The 24165-nt window shown below is 38.2% G+C and overlaps 1 protein-coding gene across 5 annotated transcripts in view; it reads right to left on the minus strand.

Moving 5' to 3' along the window:
- The window catches only part of HS3ST5 (heparan sulfate-glucosamine 3-sulfotransferase 5), a 291616-nt gene that overhangs the window by 180315 nt on the left and 87136 nt on the right, over nucleotides 1-24165 (minus strand). For all 5 annotated transcript variants that reach the window (XM_084963598.1, XM_021073391.2, XM_084963588.1 and 2 more), the window contains one exon: nucleotides 332-522. The gene's annotated coding sequence lies outside the window, so the exon portion shown is untranslated. Of the gene's footprint in view, nucleotides 1-331; nucleotides 523-24165 lie in introns of those variants that run through there.

Here is a 24165-nt window from a genome sequence, read left to right on the forward strand (position 1 = left end):
TTTTAAGAACCTACCTCTCCCCTCCATGTGATTCTTACACATACTAAAATTGGAGGACCACTGTCTGTCGCACTTTCTTCTGTGAAACTGATTATCAGATATCAAGACAACCACTGTACCTCATTTGTATTTATATTTGCATGAAGTATAACAACTTTCAGACTTTGTATTTTATTTCCCTTTCCTCTGTGGCAGAACTGCACACAGCTGGCTATTTTCCTTATATTCTATAGCTGCTTTTACTTCTGTATATTTTATTAAAATATATGAAATGTGCACTTTTGAGGTAATTCAGAGTTACACAAGAATGTGACTTCCAAAATTCTCTTACCTTCAAATCCTTATGCTTATTCAGAGAGTTCTGAACACACAGGATGGAGATTTTCCAGGATATATGCAGTGGCTTCTCTGTTTAATTTCCAAGTGTTTCAAGGCTGGCCAAGGAGACTCCTGAGGTGGACACCAGAAATGCCATTGAGAAGGGAAGACATCGCGCTGTAGCCTCTGGGTATCTGATTACCTCTGGACAAAAGAGAAAAACAAGTAGTCGGTCACCTGAAATTCATAGAGAATCTGCTATGGAGAAGGTTATTTTCAGTAAACTAGCAGTGTTACTAAATTTAAACTTGGCCTGGGTTTGCTGCTCCCTGATTTAGCACAGTTGTCATTTAAAATTTCATGTCGTTGTGAAGTCAGAATTGCATGATGCTGCTGCCTGCAGAGGCTTCTGGCTGAATTCATATTGCTTTAATTGACTATTTTTTCTAAACATTGCATCAAGTGGTATAATTACTAATTTCGTTTTTGATATGCAGGTGCTACATTTTGGGGCTGAATTTCTTCCTAAGTCAAGGTGGATGAGGTCTCTTGAAAATATATCCTTAAATGAGACCCTATCACTCTTAATAAAAGACAAAATGTGATACTTTTACTAAATCCCTGTGGAATCATCTCGTACTTTTGCTATATTTTCTTTCACATGGGTAATACCTGCCAAGATAATTAGACATAAATAAAAATAATATCCTTTGCTAATCAGTATGCATTGCCTACTCAGGGAAACCAAAAATTTTTAACTTCTTTGATGAATGAGTTAAGCAGGTGTTAGTAGTGGCTACTGGGAAAAAACATCCATTTTTAAAAGTCGTATTCTCCTAAAGGGTAGAGGAAGCAATATACACAGATAAAGGCAAAGTCAAGTACAAAATCAGAATATACATGTAAGCACAGAGTATACTATAAAATGGTTTTCATGAAGACCCAATGGTTTGGCCACCCAAAAGCCATTTCCAACTTTTTTCTTCCTGGCTATGTCTCATAATAGACAATAGTCACAAATGTTTACTCTCCCAGTCTCCCTTTCTGATAAGAGAGGTTATGTGACCCCTTTCTGGCTCATAAAATATAAGAAGTACACTGGGTATGAAATCTAGGCAGAAATTTGCTTTACTGATGAACAGAAAGATTCCTGTCCCTCTTCTCTTTCCCATACAATTGCTTGCCTTGAATGAGTCTATGATACTTGGAGGTAGAGCAGTCACCTTTTTACCACGATGTAAAACACAGTGGAAGTCCAGAGAAACACAATATCAGCCCTGTTACTGCAGCAGCTGAACCACCACTACTAATGGCTTCCTTTGGAATTGCACTTGCTTAAGCCATTGGGTTTTCTGTTGCTTGCTAACCAAACGATTGCCGGTTGACAAAATGCTCAAAAAACACTTGTTAAAAAGTAAGTGTCACTGCTATGATTGTAGAGATATCCATCTTTATACATTGCAAAGTAACCTGCAAGTTTTCATTCTGTAGAATCAAGGACAGCTTTCATTCTGACAGGTTGGAACTTGCCTTCTTTCGAATCCTAGGAAAGTTGAGTAGTGTAGGGGATGATGGATCACAGGTGGTGGTAACTCATTAGAGCAAAATGAAATGAAATGAAAAGTCTAGCTCAGAGCTTAGTTTGGAAGAAGAATCCAGTATTACAGTAGTTAAAAGAAAGAATCTCATTTTTGCCTCAGCACCAAAGCTATCACATCAGTGAAAATCTTAGTGGAAGAATTTGAAGTTCCACTGTAAAGTTCATTCTTATTATCTTGCTCAGTCCTGTGGATTCTTCATCTTAAATATTGTTCACATCTATTACTTCATTACTATCTTCCTTTCATCAATGTTGCTTACTCAGTCACAGTCTGGGTTTCACTGTCTTTTTCCTAGATTCTTGCTATAGTCTCTTTAACAGTTCTCTTTTTCTTTTTTTTTAAACATTGCTATATGTATCATAGTTGCCCTAAGACTTAATTTCTTGAACTATTTCATTGGATCCCTCTCCTGTTCAAAATACAAGAACTCTGTTTGGTCTACTGGATTAAGAACCAAGTCCTTCACTTGGTATTTAAGACTCCTTATAACTACTTCTAGATTTCCTGTCCCCCTTCCCCGGTACTCTGGGTAGTTTGGTGGGAGGATCTGTTTTTGCTTCAGAGATGTACCCTGACTAATTTAAATAATCTGTGTATTTCAATATTTACCTATGTTAGAGATCACCATAAAACCTCAATAGGTCAATGATCTCCATTCTGGGCTTTTCGTTGCTCTGCTATGTTAAAAAAAAAAAAAAAAAAGGTGTTTTTCTTGCTGGATGTGAACTTATAGACATGTAGTGTCTGGAACTATTGGCAACCATTTTGGGATTATCAGAGGAGAGCCTGTCAGAACTTAAGTCAACACCAAGGAAATAGCTGGAGAATAGAACAAGATGATCTAAGTTCTGAGCTTATTTCACCCCCAGACAGAGCCTTGCCTGCAGGTAGCATACCCTGAACTCTTCAGTTTTGTGTGAATTTATAATTACTTTTTTTTTTTGGATTAAGCCAGTGAGGTTGGTATCTCTATTGCTCACAACAAAAATATCTGCAATCTACCTATTTACATTTTTATTGTGTTCCTGCCATTTCATTCCCGTCTACCTTGCCCTCTCTTCTTATCTATGTTCTATGTTCTTATCCTGTCTACCTTGCCCTCTCTTCTTATCTATGTCCTGTCCACCTTGCCCTCTCTTCTTATCTATGTTCTTATCTCTTTTCATAATCCAGCCCTCTCCCTCATGAAATGTTTCCAGACTCATCTCATTCATAGTGAGAAAATGCTAATCTAAACCACTTTATTTTCTACTGTATATATTAATAAGAAAGCTCATAAAGTATATCATTCATAAAGTATATATTCATTTGCTGATGAATCTCAAGTTTTATCTTTAGCTTAACATTTTCTTCTCTTATTTCCAGATTTTTTATTTCTAACTATATAGTTGTTATCTCAACTTAAATGTCTTGAAGGCTCCTCAACTTGAATTTTTCCATAACTTGACTCACAAAAACCTTCCTCTCAAATACATCTTTCTTCCAGTGTCCCTATTTTTGTAAACAGCATCATCAGCCATCATTAGACATGCCAAAAAGTAAAGTCTTAAAAAAGGAATCACAGTAGATTTAATCCTTCTTTTCCCCCTTAGCCCTAGTATCTGATTAGCAAATCCTTTTGATTGTATTTGTTGAAATAAGGTTCAAATCTACACATTTTGTCCCCTTTCTTTATCTTCTTCTTTCCTTTTCTCCTCCACTATAATCACTACGACTACTCCCATCACCACCAGCACTAAGACCTCGTCTGTTGCCTAGAACACTGCATGTTTTTTTTTTTTTTTTCCTGCCTCTAATCTCACATTTTGTTTCCCTCCACTATATTCTACTCATGGCATTTAGAGTGATCTTTTAAAAATACACAACTGATCATATCAATTCCTTGTTTAAAAGCCTTCAATGCCTTCCTATTGTTCTTAGGATAAAGAACAAGGTCTTGTATCACCCAATCCCTATGTCTCTATCCTCATCTCCCTGGAGGAAAGTGACAATTTTTGTTTTTAAATATCCTCATTTTAAAAACACCCAGCATTTAGCAGAGTACTTGGCACATAGTAAACACTCAACAAATATTTGTTGAATGAACAATTTCTTTGCAATAACTCTTGAACCATGAACCAAGTTGTGTTTTTCTTTTTTCCTATATATTATATTTTCTGATTCCTGTAAGCACACTGAAGGCAAAGAGAGGTCCTATTTCTTTGTACAATGTAGCAGAATGTTATTTAGGTATTAGGGGTTCAGAAGGTATTCAATTTTGTTGATGTTGATATTTCTACTCTGATTCCTTTTTAAAAGGATAAGATTAAAAATGAACAAAGAGGAATTCTCATCATGCTCAGCAGTTAACGAATCTGACTAGGAACCATGAGGTTCAGCGTTCGATCCCTGGCCTCGCTCAGTGGGTTAAGGATCCAGCGTTGCAGTAAGCTGTGGTATGGGTCGCAGATGCGGCTCGGATCCCGCGTTGCTGTGGCTCTGGTGTAGGCCGGGGGATACAGCTCTGATTAGACCTGTAGCCTGGGAACCTCCATATGCCGCGGGTTCGGCCCCAGAAAAGACAAAAAGACCAAAAAAAAAAAAAAGGAAAAGAAAATGAAGAGAACTATACTATTATACTGTCAAAAAATGTAAGTAAAAATGGGAAACTTGTTTCTGATCATAATTCTACAGTATTTGCACAGATTAATTATAAAGGAGCTGTTCTTCAGTATGCCACAGAACACCTTCAGATAAGCCCTTTGTGGACGTACATATGATGTTTGCTATTTTCACTTCAAATATTTCTCTTTAGAAATCTTTCATCTTTGAAAAGTATAAGCAAAAATTCAGAATTTTAAATAATGAACAACTGAAGTCTTTTTGAGCAGAGATTAATTATTTTGGAAAATAGTGATCCCAAGTACCAATTAATTCCTAGTTACTGCATATTTACCTGAAGAGAGCAAAGAGAACTGTAGAGATCCCAAGGTAGGGATGAAATTTAGCCCATGCTATTGCTATTACCCTAAATAAGAGATTTCATAGGGTAACCTAAAATAGAAACATGCACTGGAGTCTGAAGGTAATGAAGCAGTGAAGCTTAAGTGTTTTAAACAGGTGACACAGGGGGCATGTTTCTCGAAGGCTTCTGACTGTATTAGTTGTGGCCAGATAATGTTTTCTAACTTGAAGACTTGTAGATGGAATTAGCATTGAAGGGATCCAGAGGAGGAGAGTCCAAAAAATTTAAGAATAGGCATATTTTGTGCCTGAATAAAATTCTTGAGCAAGCTTAACCTCCCATTTCTTAAATACTAGCTCAAGTTTGCCTAAGGCATATTTGCACAAGCAGTAATTGCCTTTGGGCTTCTGTAGACTTGTTGTTCTCTTAAAAATATCTTCTAGTATTCTTAGGGTATTGAATCTGTTTGGGAGTTTGTAAAATTAAAAAAAAAAAAAAAAAAAAAAAGGAAGGGCAAAACAAAATTTTAAAGGAACCCTCCTGCACAAAATGCATTTTGAGAATGACTACCTACAAATAATTGTCCTAAAAATCAGAGCGCAAGTATTTTATACTTTTCCCCCAAGGTATTAAAAGTGATTTTAGGATACTAGTGATTCCTGATTTAACATTCAACTGCTTTTCAAGCAAAATAAGAAATTCCAACAGGGTATAGTCAATTCTTTTCTCCTGTAACTTAAATTTTGAGGGATAGGCTGAAGTGGTCCTGTTTATTCTGCTTATTTTCATATAAATAAAAAAATGAGCTTAACTGCCTGATGAAAGGATTTTGTGCTCTGCCTCTTTATATATGCTTCTTTCTATATAAGGGAAAAATAATTTCAGGTGTATGATATTTCACTTGTTAAACTTTTCTTTTGTTGTTGTTAATTTCTGAATCCTTCGGCAAGATTGGGTTTGTCCTCCTTTTCCATGAAAACTGACATATATTCTAAAATGCTAGTACAAACCTTTTGTATTTCTTTAAAAATTGATTCCTTTAAGAATATGAGACTGCCAGCTGATGTCATAGCCATTCTATAATGCAAGTAGTGAAGTTTAAAAAAAAAAAAAAAAAACCAAAAACATGGATTAGAGATGTTTCTGAGTGCTAAAAAAAAGATTACAGGTTTGCCTATTTGTGTACAATTTATGTACTTTTCCCTTCAATATTGCATAGAAATACAAGAAGTTTTAGTTCTCTACCTCTGGCTCAAAGATATAGAGTACCCTTTAACAGCTCCTATTAATAAAAAGTAAAGTTCTTACTTATAATTTTGAAAACTTCTAGGGAAACAAGAAAAATAATACTGTATGATGAGAATGAAATAAGTAACAGCTACACATGAGACCTCCATGATTATCCCTAGATGATGGACCTTCTGTGATTATCCCAATAAAAGAGTGGCTGAGAGTTTGGGAACTCCCAAAAGTCCATTAAGGAGACCTGGAAATAATGTCATTATAAGGAGAAAGGACTTGGAAATAACTAGAGAAGCTAAAATTGTATCATAACAAGGAGGGGATGGCTAGAGAGAGCAGTAACTCAACTTCTGTTTTTTCTTTATAAGAGGATCCATCTCCCACAAAATCCTTACACAGAACCCTAGAGTTCCGTGGAATATGGATTGACTGCTACTAGTTTTGAGAATGCAAAAGAGAAAATCCAGGAATCAGACATTGCCAGCATGGACCATGAACTTATGTCCTTCTGGAAACTGGAGAAGTCCCATCTTCAGAAGATTCCTTACACTCCCCTTTGGTCTGAATGGCACATCCTTTACAACCATGTTTGTGATCAGCTCCCTTTTGGACAGACTAGTAGAATGTTTCCCCATTCAGGAGCTGACCACCTAGTTCAGGTACTTCAGTCCCTTGAGAGTCTGATCAGAATGAGACAGCCTCCTTGAGTCCAATTCTCAGGCTGGTACTGTGGAGGCTCATACTGCGAGCAGTGGTGAATTCCATCAGGGCAGTATGGGGCTCATTTTGGATTCCATCTACCTGCTCCTTGTGATAAACTTATCTGCTCTACTCTTCGGTTCTATGACAGGCATTTCTTCGGGCTTTTAATAAAAACAATCATTAAAGCATCTGCTACTTATGATTTTCTCTATCCTTGGCACCATGGAGATAATTAGTACAAATCATACATAATTCGCATAAGGTAACACCCATTTGCAGACACAGAAACTCAATTCAACTAGTAATTAGGTATATAAGTCCTTAGGGGAGACTTGTAATGGGTTGAAAAAACTGTGAATATATATAGCTCTACTCATAAATCATAGAACATACTCGGGAGGTTTTTATTTCAATGTTTCTTGATTATCAACTATTGGATTTTTTAAATTAAAAAAAAATTTTTTTTGTGTTTTTTGCTTTTTAGGGCCACAGTTGCGGCATATGGAAGTTCCCAGGCTAATGGTGGAATCAGAGCTGCAGCTGTAAGCTTATGCTATAGCCACAAGAACAAGGGATCCAAGACATGTCTGCGACTTACACCATAGCTCAGGGCAACGCTAGATCCTTAACCCACTGAGTGAGGCCAGGGATGGAACCTGCATACTCACAGATACTAGTAGAGTTCATTTCCACTGAGCCACAATGGGAACTCCCAACTATCAACTACTTTAAACTGCATTTGTTTATTTGATTAATAAGAGTTGAGAGCAGGAACTATGCTTTCAATATTCCTCTGCCCATCAAGATGTCTGGCTTACAGTGCATGCTTAATATGTGATGCTGATCACTACTTACAAAATTTTGCATGAGTACAAAAGAGAAAAATGTTTCTAGCCTTTATCTACTATCGTTTTCATTTATTTCTGGCACTGGCAAGATAGAAAATTTGCATTACTTCTGAGCACAGGCATGATGCATTTCGATATGCTTTTCCATCTCTGCACAGGATAAAATATATGCCATATGACAACTGGTACCGCAATTTTATGCTGAATTGGAATATTTTAGACCTTGATGAGTTCAACAGATATACACACACAGAAAAGATAGATGTCAAAAGAACAGGCACATGTTTCGCTATCTCTACCTTCAACACCGCTAACTATGGGCCTGTGTTATCAGATCTCTTTTCTCAGACTGTTTCTCAGGAAGTGAGTTACACACACTTTATACGATGACTTTAAAAATGGGTCTACATACGCTAAATGGATTGAAGATGTCTTTTTGACGTAGATAAAATGAAAGTTACAAATATGATTCAAAAACTCTTCACAAAAATCAAAGACAAACTTATTTTGGGTAGAAGGCAGGGAGGCTAACTACTGAGAAATGTAGGAAATTCATGTGTTAATTTATATAACTTCACAGCATGGTGGTGTATTTTCCTTAAGTCTGTCTGACAGAAAAATTTCAGAGGCATGATTCTTCCAGCTAATCTTATCAAAGGAAAGTTCAAATGTGTCAAAACTAACAGAGGTTCTTAATGCCACATCATTATGGAAATTGTTCTGAACTGGGGCTGAGTAATGGAGTTGCTAATGCAGGTTCTAACAGGGCCATCATTTCTTCCAGGGGGTTTTTATTTTGCATATCCATATGAAAAGAATGGAATGAGTTCCCTTGTGGTGCAGCAGGTTAAGGATCCTGTGTTGTTACTGCAGCAGCTTTGGTTGCTGACATGGAATGGGTTTGATTCCTGACCTGGGAACTTTGGCATGCCATGCTTAAGAAAAAAAAAAAAAAAAAAAAAAGAATTGGACTAAACCATAGGTTTGAAAAACCTTGGTTGTACTTTAGAATATACCTTTGTTTAGAAAAATACCCATCCCCAAGCCCAATCCTCAAAGATGCTGATTCAGCTGGTCTGGGGAAGAGGGAGCCTCAGAAGTTCCCCAGGTGAGTGTAATATGCAGCCTGAACTGGAAATCACTGACTGTGGGTCCTCTAAACATCTTGATTGCCTAAGATATATGATCCTGGAACTTCTGGGAAAAGTTCCTTTCTCTCTCTCTCTCTTTCTCTCTCACACATACAGCCAAAGTTTGCTCATTAATCTGGACCTCCCGTTTCTAGTCCAATGGTTAGTTTTTCCACACCAGTGAGGTCTAATTTTTCAACTAACAAATGAAAACTGTGCTATCCTGCATGCAAATCAGATAAAGCATTAATTAACAGGGAAGGTAGGTAGAAGGAAGAGAAGCAGAGAAACAAAATATAAGCACTGTTAGAATACAAGCTTTCTAAAAGCAACAGTGTATCTGCTCATCAACATTTAATCAAGTATTGCTTGGTGCTTATTTACATATAAGCTTTTAACAATTCCTCTGCTTGAAGCATATCATGGCAACTAGAAAAAAATAATCTTGATAGGGGAGACAAAATTCACTGCTACAGAAATGTTGAGGGTTGGTCTAATTAAGGAGACAAACCTATTTCAATAAAGAAGATGCTTGATGATTATTTAATGAATTAGTGAAATTCTCCCATGTTCTAGATGCAGACCTTACGTTTATCTGATGATTGGAAAAGCTCTTTCCTAGGAAAATTGTAATGGTTTTTGCTTTGCTAAAGGAAGATCCCGAGTGTCTCTGACCCTACTCTTAAAACTAAGATGGATTTCCTTGGGAGAGAGGAACATAGCATTTTTTTGTACTTCTCTGTTCAGGCCACAGTTAAGAGGCTGGAATCATGGTTTAAAACAAGGAGTTGAAGACTCTGGTCCTATTTTTAGGCCTGGCCTCTATTTCTGTAGGTGGTGGGAATCTTTGAGACATGGCAGCAGGGACAGGTGCAAATGGTCATTTCTGAAGGGCTGCCCAGTTCTTAGATCCTCCTTTGTGTTTGAAGGGGTTTGATTTCAAGAAACAGGTAAATCCATAGCCACTAAAATTTCTTTAATTAGATAACATTCATACAGTTGTTCATCCAATAAATATTTATGGTGGGCCATCTTTGTTCTAAGCCATGGGGATATAAAGATTCCTAGATGGTTATCAAGCACACAACTTACTATTGACTTCAACCCAAACGGTTTTAAGTCAATTCACACACATGAACCCTTTATTCTCCATTCCACTAGCAATTCTTTTCATTCTTTTTTTTTTTTTCTTTCTTTTTATGGCCACACCTGCAGTATATGGAAGTTTCAGGGCTGGGGGTTAGATTGGAGACACAGCTGGGGCCTACACCACAGCCACAGCAACACTAGATCTGAGACATGTCTGTGACCTATGCTGCAGCTTTAGGCAACATCTGGATCCTTAACCCACTGAGTGAGGCCAGGGATTGAACCCATATCCTCATAGAGACAACACTGGGGCCTTAACCTGCTGAGCCACAGTGGGGAACTTCTCATTCTTTACTAAGTGACTTTAAAAGCTGTTTAGTGGACCCTCCTCCTTTTCAGAGGACCTAGTTGCTTGCGTTAATGATGATGTTCCTGATGCCAACCCTCTTGTTCTTTCACTTTAATCAAATCCCCTGCATCCCTGGGGGAGGGGAAGCTTTTGATCTCATGATGTCCTGCCTAGCAAAAATGTCTTATTCATAAAGCACTAATTTGTCATTAATTTACTATTGCTTGACTCTTTTCAGTTTACTTTTAATCCCCACCTGAAAATATCAATGAAAGGAAATGCCCCCAAATATTTCAATGTTAGAAGCAAGAATATCAAATGTATGTGTGTTGGGGGAGGGGGAACAGGAAACAGATGCGGAAGTCCCCTGGTGCTGAAAAATTCTATTTGAAATGACTAAGATGATCCTTTGTCACTAAACACAAGACCCATGTTGCTGTTTTGATTTAAACCCTTCATGAAAAACTGGAGTAGATGTACAAATATACTTTTTGTAATTTAATGTGTAAAAGCCCACCATGGAATCTGGACTCTCTTCTCTGTGTAATTACAGTCATTTTCTAAAGTGTCTTGGATGAAAACACAGGGTCATAGTTGCTGTATTCAGTAATATCTTGTAAAAACATCATCTCAGAGCTTGAAATCCAGTATGCTGTTCTCTATATGGTGAATACCTTAATACCTACACTCTTTGCTTTGTGGAGGTGGGTACCAATCACTCCAGCTATCACAGTCAAAGGTGCTCTGGGTTCCCTGAGAGTTATTCCACGTGCCAACATTAGGACCTGCTATGCTGCCAGAGGCACAAGGAAGCATGAGGGTATTTGCCCAAAGTGGTTTTGATATCACTGGGTTACACAATCGAACCAATGAATTACCATTAGAAAGACATGCAATAAGCAGAAGATTTAAAAAGAGAAAAGAAATCACAGGGTGATTTATAGTTTTTAAAAGAAAACCTTTTCAGTTCTTTAAGCCATGCCTATATATTTAAAGTAACATCAGGGCTTTTTTTTTTTTTTTTAATACAATGAAGAAAATATCTTATCTCCCTATTCTTGTCAAGACACTTTATCTGCAATTTCAATCCATAATAATTGCTTTCTAAAAACTACCCTTTTTGATAAATCTTGCTTGGACAGTTTGGTGCAGAGACATCAAAAAAAAGCTTTCTTTAAGGCAGTTACAAGCTTAATCTGGTCAAGAATAGATAAACACTATTAATGTTTCCTTTTTTCCCCCCTCATTTTCTCCACTCTCTGCCTCTGCTATTTCTTACACTACTTCTGAAGCAATATTCTCTCTCTTATTTACTATTTTATGCATTCTCTCTACAGCCGCCTACAGTTATTTAAATTTTTTTTTTTTTTTTTAAAGCAGATAAACACCGAGAAAGCCAACTTTACCATTCAACTTTTCCATTATGAAGGATCCTGGGGTCTTATCAGGTAAAGCTATAATATGAAAATTTATCCACATGGTAATATCCCTTTACTGTATGGATTTTGGGAAAAAAAAAAACCACCCACATCTTTGTTGTCAGACTTTGGGGTGCAATGCTGGCTGTCCATAAGTGATTTTGAAAAGGCCTATGTTGAAATGTCTCCAACTAAACTATGTGAGAGAGGTTGTATGGGATGCATAAGAGAGAACTATTAGAGTAAGAAGAGTTGGTGCACAGAGGCATGACGAGATCTCAGAAATTTGAACATAGTAATAGTCCCCACCCAATGTCAGTTAAAATATGAGCTTCTGAGAGTTCCCATCTTGCTCAGCAGTAACAAACCTGACCAGTATGCATGAGGATTGGGGTTTGATCCCTGGCCTCGCTCAGTGGATTAAGGATCCGGCATTGCCATGAGCTGTGGTGAAGATTGCAAACCTGGCACATTGCTGTGGCTGTGGCACAGGCTGGCAGCTGCAGCTCCAATTTGACCCCTAGCCTGGGAATTTCCATATGCCACAGGTGTGGACATAAAAAGGAAAAAAAAAATATGAGCTTCTCAGAAAGATGCATAATGACAACACTATTTAAATTAAATCTCCTTTCTCTTGAGATTGTACAATCCATGAGGCAGGTGTCTTGCATCCTCAGCACCAAGTTCAATGCATAGTTTGTAACTTCACTGTCTAATACAGTGGCTACTAGTCACTTGTGGCTTTTAAGCACTTGAAATGTGACTAGTTCAAATTGAGATGGGTTGTAAGAAAAAAGTACACACTAGATTTTGAAGAGTTAGTGCCCCCAAAATAAGAACATAAAATATCTCATTAATAACTTTAATACAGATTACATGTCAAAAATGATACTATTTTGGATACATTTCATAAGTAAAATATATTATTAAAATTTTTGTTTATTTTTACTTTTTAAAAATGTGGCTACTAGAAAATTTAAAATTCCATAGGTGACTCACAATATATTTTTATTAAGCAGCACTTGTCTAAAGAATTCAGCATAGGAGTTCCCTTCATGGCTCAGTGGTTAATGAAACCGACTAGGAACCAAGAGGTTGAGGGTTCGATCCATGGCCTTGCTCGGTGGGTTAAGGATCCGGCGTTGCTGTGGGCTAGCAGCTACAGCTCCGATTAGACCCCTAGCCTGGGAAATGCAGGAGCGGCCCAGGAAATGGCAAAAAGACAAAAAGACAAAAAAAAAAAAAAAAAAAAAAAAAAGAATTCAGCATAATGTGTGAAATAAGTGAAAGAATGAATGAAGAAGTAGAAGGTACCTACATCTAGAGCTGATACTATCAGAAGGAACCATATCTAACTTGTAATAGAATGATACTCAAGAATAATATGTCAACAACTGTAATAGACTTTGTCAACATCTCCAACTCTTATACCTTTTCCAGCATCCACGCCCATTGCCATGTGCTTTTGTAGTCTGTCCCTATAAGAAAGGGTGATCTCTTTCTCTACTCCCTTTCTGTGGGTTTGTTCATGGGACATTTCGGTCAATGAAACATTAGAGAGCAAGACTTGACCAAAGGACTGAACAATGCTTTCACCATTGAGTTTGCGCTCCAGTGCTGCTGCTACTGTCACAAGAACTCGGTCAGGCAGGAGGATGATGGAAAACATGCAGAAAAGAACTAAGCTGCCCCAGTGGAGCCCAATCTGATTCCCAGCTGATCCAGTCATGTGAGCAAACAGCTGAGATCATTCTATATCCAGCTCTGCAAAGCCTAGATCAGCCAACTCCAAATGACCTTCAGACCCATGAGCTAGTTACATGCTGCTAAGCATCTGTGCTTGTTTGTTATCCAGCCGATTTCAAGGTACCTAACTGTCAATTTTCAATGTGACAATTCACACTGGGAACCTCACGGTTACACTTGAAAATCACCCTCTCTCTAACCTTTTAGATAAAATATATTTTTTTGCTATGATGATATGAATGAGAACTAGGGAAGATATTCTAGCAAGAACTGGACAAATTCATCCTAGAAGTATAATTCATTGATGACAGTGGAGAGTTTTAAGGCAAGCATCAGCCGGGACACTAAAACTTAAAAGAAATGGAAGAGCATTTATTTTTCCAAGCAAATGCTGGACTTGTTATAAAGGTCCTTCTTATGTATGTCCCTAGGTTTTTGTTGTTGCTTGGGAGAAGCTGTTGATAAATGAGTACTCCCAGTTTTGCCTTTTTTTTTTTTTAGGTCTGCACCCACAGCATATTTTCCAAGTTAGGGGTTGAATCAGAGCTATAGCTGCTGGCCACAGCCACAGCAACATAAGATCCAAGCTGTATCTGCAATCTACACCACAGCTCACAGTGACACCAGATCCTTAACCCACTGAGCAAGGCCAGGTATTGAACTTATGCCCTCATGGATGCTAGTCAGTTTCATTTCTGCTGAGCCACGAAAGGAACACCCCCGTTTTGTCTTATCCCCACTTGGTGAGGATGGCACTGGCTTTGTCCACTCACCCCCTGCTCTGCCTTCAACATGCTCCTGGGTGGGTTTTCCTCCTGCCTCATGCAGTCTTTGGGCTTTTGAGCTGCTGAATAAGAATGTTGAGGTTGAGAGAGAACTGGAATTGTGAGTAGACAAGTAAAAGACTGGGGGAGAGTGTCCTTTTCTTAAAAAAGACAGACAAGCTCTAGAAGATCAAGGACAGCAGTCTTTTGGGAAAGAGTTTCAAATGAGAGAACTCAGAGAAAGGGAGGGTGTGAAAGACCATGGAGAGAAACGGAAAGATTTTAACAAACACTCCTGCAGATTTGGTTGATTCAATTCTCTTCACATGATTTAAAAAATTTGGTTAGAATGGCTTAATTAATTACTTAATTTTAAAAAATACTGTCACCTCTCTGAGACTGGCTTCTGTGGGTCACAGCTTCTGCCAGTGATGATTTTGCACAAAAGTTTAATATGAAATGAAGTCATAATGTAATGGAAAGAGAAGAATGCAAAGGATCTACGGTGATATTCACTTCCCAAATCACTTACTAGCTTCATATCTGGACAGTTACTAAGCCATCCCAAGGCTCATTTACTTGATTTATACCATGGAGAAAACGATATATATCATAGGTTGTTCTCAGGCTTACATAAGACAGTGAATATCAAAATGTCTAGCACATTGCTTAGACATTTATAAACATCAGCTGAAATGTGGGGGCATAATTTTTCTTTATAAAAATTCAAAGATTGGTTAATATTCACTGTAAAAGTTGAATTTTATAACCCCAAGCTATGCTACAAAGTTAGTAGCAACAGCAGACTGCTTAAGCAGTTGCTAATTGTCAAAAAGCTGTTTTCTTTATGAGTCACTCTCGAAAAGGTGTAAGAAACTATGCTCCTTACCAGCCGTAACTGATAAGGAGCTTCTCAAGGTGGCGTGAATTCAAATGCTGGGAAGCTCAACAAATGCAGTGACCACTTATGGAAGCTTTTCAAATTAAATCTTTGAAAGAGCACCTTATATGTCATCCCATGACTATCCTAAATTACTCTGAGAGAATAAAGCAGGTGTATATCCATGATCAAAACAATGTCACATATTATTTTCAATAGTGAAATTTGTACTACTGCATGGGAATTGATTGTGGATGGAGAGAATTCTAGTTTTACCTAGCAGTACAACCAGCAAATCACAAGGTGGCATCTAGGTTTTAGATACTGTTCTATAGAGCTGTAGAGAAAAGAGCTCTATAGAGCTGTAGAGAAAGGGCACCAGCAATCTATACAATCGAAATACAGAATACAACATTGCTAGCTGAGGCTACATAGGCAGCAACTTGCCCAGGGTTGTAAAGAATGAACATAAGAATAAAATTAGATTAAGAAGATAAACATGCTTTTCTGGAGATTGGAAGACATTGAAAAAGCATCATGCCTCTGACTGTATAAAAAGAAGGTGCAGAGAGATTGGGAAGTAATATGCGACTGAACCCATAGCTTCGAGACAGGGATGAATTAGAAAAACCCACCTGGTTCTTCTCACGTCCATATGAATGATGCTTAACATGTATTACCTGGCACGTCAGGATCTCTGCGAATAATACTGTCTTGGTACCCAGCCAGTCTGCTAGCATAGATTGTTACCTTGGAGCTCCACAGTGAGAGAAATAGATGACATTGGGGCAACTGAGCAGATGTGGTTTGGTGAGCTGGTGTGGGGACAGTCACAAGCTGTGAGGATAGATACAGTTCTGCAAGGACACCAAAGCACAATTTCAAGGTACACTGTGGAGAGCAGCGGACTGCTGGGAAGCAAGAGCTCCTGATAGATTGCTCTGACACACAGCCATCAGGGAGAGTGGCCTTGTTTCTGGAGCAAAATATCAAGCAAACCCGGTGCAAAGAGCAGACTCTCTGAATCCTAAGTTCTGTCCACAGCAGTAGAAGCCACAGAAAAACAGGACAGTCACTGGGCCTACACAGGTACATTTATACCTGTGTACATTATAGTTGGGAAAGAAGAGCCGCAGGTGTGTGATGTCTAAATCCGGTGAGTGACACTAGAGCCAAAGCAAGAAAATACCATGTGCTTTTTACTCATATAAAGGCAAGAGTTTTGGGGAAGGGCCCAGGAAAGATGTTTCAGTCGTCTCATGACCTCCTAAAAGCTGTGCTTAAATGATGGCCTGGCTTGCATCTTCAGGCTTTGTCTGCAGGCAAACAGAAAAAGGATTTTTACAAACTGACCTGGCTTGAGAATCCTCAGTTAGCTACACCCAGAGTACAGCCATCTGCAGACATAATGCTTGATCCATGTGCTGTACTATATTCTCTGTTAAGAAAACGTCTTAATCTGACTTTGTGTCCCACCTTCAATTCTTTCCAGGATGACTAGCAGAGGGAAACATGTCACACAGCAATGTTCCATAAACTGAATCACCAAGTGCGGAATGACTGAAAACTTGAAGGCATGGCTGAGCCACATGAGTTTTGAATTTGTCAGTTATCATCTCTGCTTAAGTCACAGCATTTCTGTGAGGATTAAATGCAATAATAGATAACAGATGGGATCTGTAAACCTTCGGGCACTACACATACATACTGCAAGCCTCCAAGTATAATCAAGAGAATTCAACCACAGTATTCCAAGCAGATCTACCACAAGTGGCTCGTGCACTCGTCTTAGCTTTAGTAGACAATCATATAGTTTGTTTGCTAGCCTCTTAAGCTAAGGCACGTAAAACGCTTTAATGATAGCTTAGGCAGCATTTTCATAGTAGTGCATCTATGAGTAGAAAAAAAAGGAACAAACTCTAATCCTCTTGTTGTCTTAATAGTCCTCAGAAAGCCATCTTCCCACTCAAAATCAAGTTTTATACTGGCTAGTTAGTTTGGATGTTACACAGCTTCTGAATGTAAGGCTGGGCACTGGCTACCGGTTTGTAGCTACTGAAAAGAACACAGGTTGTGTTCCGCTCTACTTGTGTAACAGAAGCACCTTCAAAGAGAAAGGATTTCTCTTTTTAGCCTGTTACTGTATGTACAGGGACAGCTCAAAAACAAAACAAAACGAAACCAACAACAATTCGAATTAAAAGAGTAAACTTGAATCTTCTACCACAACCTGGTTTAATGTATTGTAGTAGCAGGAATAAGAACAATAAGAGCAGATTTAACAAAAATCTCTAACTTTTTTTTTAAAATCAGAGTTCTTAACTAAAATAAAGTCATTTTCATCCATTTCTCCCTTAATTTTTGCTCCTTGGCCTCCATCCTGAAATTGGCAATTCACTCAACTGTGGGTAGTTTCTCACCTTCCCAAGTCCCTGTCTGTGATTAACCCTTTACTGCTCTGAGTCTTATTGCAACACAGGGGTTCTTCAGCTTTCCTGAATTTAACACAAGGGACGCAAGGAGAGTGTTCTGTAATTCTGCAGTGGTGTCAATTTGAATCGGGGGTGCCAGCTACTCAGGCAATGAGAGTTACTCTATAGGCCACCGATAAATTACTCTGTTTTCTACTTCCTCCTTAGTGGTGAAAACAAGAATACTGTGTATCTTCATGATAAATGAGAGGGATAAACTAAGAAGGAGAGATATGCTTAAGAAAAGTAGAAAATAAACTTAAGGTCTGAGTCTACCTGGAGAAGCAAGGGTGACTGACAGAAATTAATTCTGAACAAAGCACTGGGGCTTGTATAGTTTGCAATCCATAAATTTGGCGATTCCAAGATATCAAGACACTTTTCATAAAGAAGTTACTGTCTCATGTTTAAAAGTTTGATAGTTAAAAACAAATTTCAGAAACTCTTTGGGGTTAAGCATTCTGTCTTCTGGACATTACTCAGTTTTCCCAGTGCCCTTGAAAATTCCTCTATCTCATATTTACATTTCTATCCTTTATTTAATATCTGTATTTTTCTACTCTGTATACTGTCCAGCTTTGTCTAGGTGAGCATAAATAACTTTGAACAGAGATAGAAACTTTAATTTTTATTATTTTTTTAATCATAAAGAAAAAGAAGTCAACAGAAAAATTATATTACTAACTGAATTTAAAAGCTTAAACTTGTTTTATTAATAAAAAATAACATATGAAATATGCATTATGGACTCCACCAAGTGTATATTCATATACATTGATGGTGATCCTTTTTGGAACTACAGTTGAAAATGAAAGGGCAGAAGTTCCCATTGTGGCACAGCGGAAACGAATCCGACTAGGAATAATGAGGTTGCAGGCTCGATCCCTGGGCTTGCTCAGTGGGTTAAGGATCTGATGTTGCTGTGGCTGTGGCGTAGGCCAGCAGCTATAGCTCCGACTGGACCCCTAGCCTGGGAAACTCCATATGCTGCAGGTGCAGCCCTGAAAAGCAGAAAAAGAAAATGAAAGGACAATATTATAAAGGTTGCTGTAAAAACTATGCATCTCAATACAAGAAGCAAGCACTTATAAGTTTGCTACAGAAAAAGGTATGTTAGCTTTTTAAGAATAACCCAGCAAATAATTTAGATGTTTACCAGATAGTCTGAGAAAAGAATACATAGTCACCGGACTGCTGTGCATTACTTTGTGGTTGAAGGTTCAACCAATCACCAAAGATTTACTGTATGTCTGCTAAGAGCCAGGCAGTGAGTTGGGTTGTAGGGATAAAATAACGAGGCAAACCAGACAAGGTCTCTTCCTTCATGAAGTTAACATCCAATGACTAATGATTCTGACAATTTAACTGTTTTCAAAAAAGAGGCAAATTTGTAGGAAAATAAAAATTGCAATAATTGAAATAAAAGTTAATAAGACAGCCTTCACTTTCCATGGTTTCACTATGTATGAGTTTCAGTACTGTGCAAGGCAAAGATTGCCTGTAAAATATCATCAGCTGTTTCAGTCCCAAGTCAGAATTTTCAGGCTGAAGGTCTTGTGTATTCAATCATGTGTCTACCGTGATTTGTTTTTTAATGATATTTTTGTGGATATGCTATGTCAGAAGGACATCTGTGATACTTTTGATGGTTCCTGCCAGTAACAGTGCTACCAAGCTTTTCAGACTCTGGTCAAGAATAGCCCATATAATCAATGAAGTACATTAAATCATTTTCTTGTGATTTCCTTTCCTTTCTCCCTTCTTAATAAATGTGTGGATACCAAAGAAGTCCATTCTAGATGTTCACTGCTTTGCGTCTACACTTTTTTATTAATATTATTTTAGCACATACATGCTAATCAATAATGAACCTCTTAGGCCCAGGGGAACTTTTTACGTGTTTTTCTTCTTCTACCAACGATCTATTACTTGCACTTTTATTGTATCAAGAAATGTCTTTTGGAGTTCCCGTCGTGGCTCAGTGGTTAACGAATCTGACTAGGAACCGTGAGGTTGCAGGTTCAATCCCTGGCCTAGCTCAGTGGGTTGAGGATCCGGCATTGCCGAGAGTTGTGATGTAGGTCGCAGACATGGCTCAGACCCCGAGTTGCTGTGGCTGTGGTGTAGGCTGGCAGCAACAGCTCCGATTAGACCCCTAGTCTGAGAACCTCCATGTACCACGGGTGAAGCCCTAGAAAAGACAGGAAAAAAAAAAAAAAAAAAAGAAAAAAGAAAAAAAAAGAAATGTCTTTTACTTTATTCCATCATGCAAAGTTACAAGAAATAGTTGGAGTGACAAATGAGGTATGAAACAGAAGTCCTTGGCATTCCTTAGATATATATATCTGTGTGTGTGTGTCTGTGTATCTGTGTGTGTATATATATATCCCAAAGCTCCTTTCTAAGATGCAAACTATTGCCATTGGAATGGATAAGCAAAGAGATCCTGCTGTGTAGCACTGGGAGCTATATCTAGTCACTTATGATGGAGCATGATAATGTGAGAAAAAAGAATGTATATATGTTTGTGTGACTGGGTCACCTTTCTGTACAGTAGAAACTTGACAGAACACTAAACCAGCTATCATGGAAAAAAAAAAATAAAAATCACCTAAGCATTAAAAAAAATAAAATAAAAAGCTCCTTTCTGTTGCTGAGGGTGGAGGCTTGTTCTGTAGTGGATACGCTGCTTCAGAACTGAAGGAGTCATTCCTCCACACATCCAAAAGTGTTGACTGCAGGCAGTTCACTGCTGCACCCCTCTCTTGGCACTGCCCTTGGCTGAAGGTAATGGTCTTACCCACAATGTGTCTCCTCCCCAGGGGCAGCCTACATCCAGTGATTGGTTAGTGTGGGACACAAAGGCCAGGATGCTTGCCTTCAATTTTAATTAAGGAAATATTATTTGTATGATACTGCCTTCCACAAAAATGTACATTATAAACACTACTCATTGTTTAAGACTGAATTATAGGAAATATTTTGAATTATTTCAATGATTCCCAGAAAATATTTTTTTAGGGATAATGTTTTTGTTTCCCATACCAAATACATCATTATGATGAAATGCGATGGAAGTAGACTGAATACAAATGAATACAATGTTAAGATCTGAATCCTTTCAGAGCTAACAATGGATGTAATATATTTTCAGATTTTACACTGCATTGACTAGAATCCCAAGGAGATAAAAATTTGGCAGAGAAAGAGAAGAATTCACCAAGTACACGACCCTAATAAAGATATTGCCAACTTTGGTATGAAGTAACGGATGTTGTGTCTTCTCTTGTGTTACATGTTTGACCCTTTGTTACTTTAAGTGTCAATTTTCAAAGTATGGGGTATAATTTTAGTCCAGGTAAGCAAGTGGATTATTGGAAAGACAACAATATTATCATTGCCTAGTGTCTCCATTATTGGATCTCACTGGTAGATCCACTCATCTGTTAAGAATTTCACTTTCTAAGTACCCATGACCTTAGAGTTGGAATATTTAGAAGTATGAGAAAAGTAGAAATCATTCTCAAGTGTTTTGAGTGAGTAAATGGAGCAGAGAAGGGAAAGAATGTCTCTGAAATGACTTACTAATAGTAAGAATATCAGAAGCATGAGAAAAGAGCCTGAGAAATGGAATCTTTAGCAATGAGACCTGTGTTTCAAGAAATGCCTTTCTGATCCCATTCAATTAGCACTGGGGGTGGGGTGGGCGAGGGCACTATGGCCACAGGGATATATTCTGCAGCAAAGAAAAAGCAATGTCTGGGAAGTATAAAACATAGGTACTTTGGCCCTTGCAGGAGCATTAATGTGGGAGAGTGGTTTTAAAACTGCCTTTCGGCAGTGAAGCTATGTCTTTCAATCTTGCACAGAAGCCCAATATGTAAAACAGAAGAAAGAGGACTAGCTTGTTGGAAGTCAGAGGTCAGGGGCTGGGCATTCCAGCAGTGCTGACCCCTGGAGCTCCGACATCTAACTAGAAAACTCCTAGACTCCAGGGAGCAGACTGCAAAAACCAGTTGGGGGGGGGGTGTACTAGAGAGCTCTCAGCTGTGAGCATTTGAGCATTAAAATTTTGTTTCTTCCCGGCATTTATTTCCCCATTTCTCCTTCTTATCAGTACCTAGAAATTCTCAGCATGTATTTTGGATGGATTTGACACCAATCTTGACTGGGAATGGCCCCGACTGGCATAAGCCAGTATGCATATCCACCTCCAAGCCACACTAATTGACTTAATAGCTTCAGGGTTGAATACAAGATCTGACTCAGGTAATGAGAGCTGCAAGAATCAATTCTAAGTGGTTTTTTTTTTTTTTTTTTTTTATCCTAAAACCAAAGTGACTCCTTTGTGCTAGATTTGTATCGGGAAGCACATAATCCCAGGAGCTGCTGAGTTGTTATATTCTGACAATAACAGAGGAGGATTGCAAAATGGAGCCAACACTGAAGAAGTGGCACTGAGAATGGAGAGAGCGTCATCCTCTCAAGAGTACCTGAACCAGTCAGAATGGCCATCGTCAAAAAGTCTGCAAACAATAAATGTTGGAGAGGGTGCGGAGAAAAGGGTACCCACCTACCCTGTTGGTGAGAATGTAAATTGGTGCAACCACTATGGAAAACAGTATGGAAGTTCTTCAAAAAACTAAATATAGAGTTTGGGGTTAATAGATGCCAAATATTACATTTAGAATGGATAAGCAATGAGGTCCTGCTGTATAGCACAGGGAACTATATCCAATCTCTTGTGATAGAACATGATAGAAAATGATGTGGGAAAAAGAATGTATGTATATATGTATGAATGGGTCACTTTGCTGTACAGAAGAAAGTGACAGAACACTGTAAATCAACCATAATGGAAAAAATTTAAAAAACAAAATAAAACAAACAAGCAAACAAAACAAAACAAAACTACCATATGATCTAGCAATCCCAGTCTTAGGCATCTATCTGGAGAAAACCATAATTCAAAAAGATACATTCACCCCAATGTTCACTGCAGCACTGTTTACAATAGCCAAGACATGGAATCAACAAAAATGTCCATTGACAGAGGATTGGATAAAGAAGATGTGGGGGGGGGGGTGTGTGTGTGTGTGTAGGAATATTACTCAGCCATAAAAAAATGAAATAATGCCACTGTAGCACCATGGATGGACCTAGAGATTGTCATACCAAGTGAAGTTAGACAGTAAAAGACAAACATCACATGATATTATTCACATGTGGAATCTAAAATGGATAAACTGAACAGACCAGAAGCAGATTCATAGGCTTTGAGAAAACTTATGGTCACCAAAGGGAACAGGTTGTGGAAGGATGGACTGGGGGTTTGGGATTGGCACATGCACACTTAGGTATATGGAATGATTGGCCAATGGGGACCTGCTGTATAGCACAGAGAACTCCTAGCCAATATTCTGTGATAATCTGTGTGGGAAAAGAATCTGAAAGAGAATAGATGTGTGTACATGTATAACTGAATCACTTTGTTGTAGAGCAGAAATTATCACAACATTGTAAATCAACTATACTTCAACAAAACTTTTAAAAAATGTATTTGGGCTACTGGTTGAGAGTTGCCTGAAGCTAGCCAGACTTCTTAGTTATGTGACAAGCAATTTCCTTTTCTTTTTAAACCAACTTTTAATTGGGTTTTCTGTTGTAACAGGAAAGTATCATAACTGGTATCTGCTTCAACCCAACATCTAAAAGAGTGCTAGTGCACAGTGAGTAGCTCAGCAAATATTTGTTGACTGAAAGCCATGGGTTCTAACTCTCATCTTGCCCCTAGTAATTCATTTAACTCCTCCAGACTTCCTTCCTTGATTTGCTCTAACACTATGAGTCTCTCTATGCCTTTGTGCAGACTATTGCTTACGTGTCTGCTTCACAGGCAACCTGCATAGCTTGGAAAGTTAATGCACTGATTCAATTCTGTACAAGTTTAGCCCACTGAGAAGTTCTCATTAGCCATGGGTTAAGGTGGCCCTGTTCCTTCCAGAGCTGACTGTCTGATTTGGAAATGACAGGGGCCCACAGAAGAGAAGCTGGACACAGGACTGGGAATGAGGAATTCATGGAAGTCAAAGCAGGGTTATCACTCTTTGCTGAAGTGTTTCCTGAATACCTGTAGGGGAGGGAGATGAGTATAAATTCTAGATGACTGCAAGAGAAAACTGTACTATTTGAGCATAATTGCAAGGATACCTATAATTCTTAACCAAAATTTCAGAATGTTAGGGGTCTGAGAGCAGAATGTGCTGAGTAATGGAAAGGAATGCATTCTTTTGTAAACAACATAATCTACCTATCTATTCACTCCAACCTAAGGCTGACTCTATCTGAAGCTTACAGCAAAGCATCACCATCTTTAGGGCTTCAGAGGATAGGATGCATGAGTGCAGAACCTCTGTCCTGACTTTCTACGCTTTCATATTTTAGGTTGTTCTCCATCATAGTCACAATCTAAACCAGATTCAATAGACACATAATGCATGAAGCCACATATGCAATTTAAAATTTTCCAGTAGCAATATTTAAAAACAGTAAAAAAAAGGGGGGTAAAATTAATTTTAATAACCCATTTTTTAACCTAATATATCCCAAATATTATTATTTTAATATGTGTTCAATATAAAAAGTTACTAATGAGATGTTTTA

Source organism: Sus scrofa, chromosome 1, assembly GCF_054392235.1.
Source record: "Sus scrofa isolate SSC_HxYL_T2T_F1_AM1 chromosome 1, Sscrofa_HxYL_maternal_Yorkshire_Landrace_v2.0, whole genome shotgun sequence".
In the NCBI taxonomy this organism is placed as follows: Eukaryota; Metazoa; Chordata; class Mammalia; order Artiodactyla; family Suidae; genus Sus; species Sus scrofa.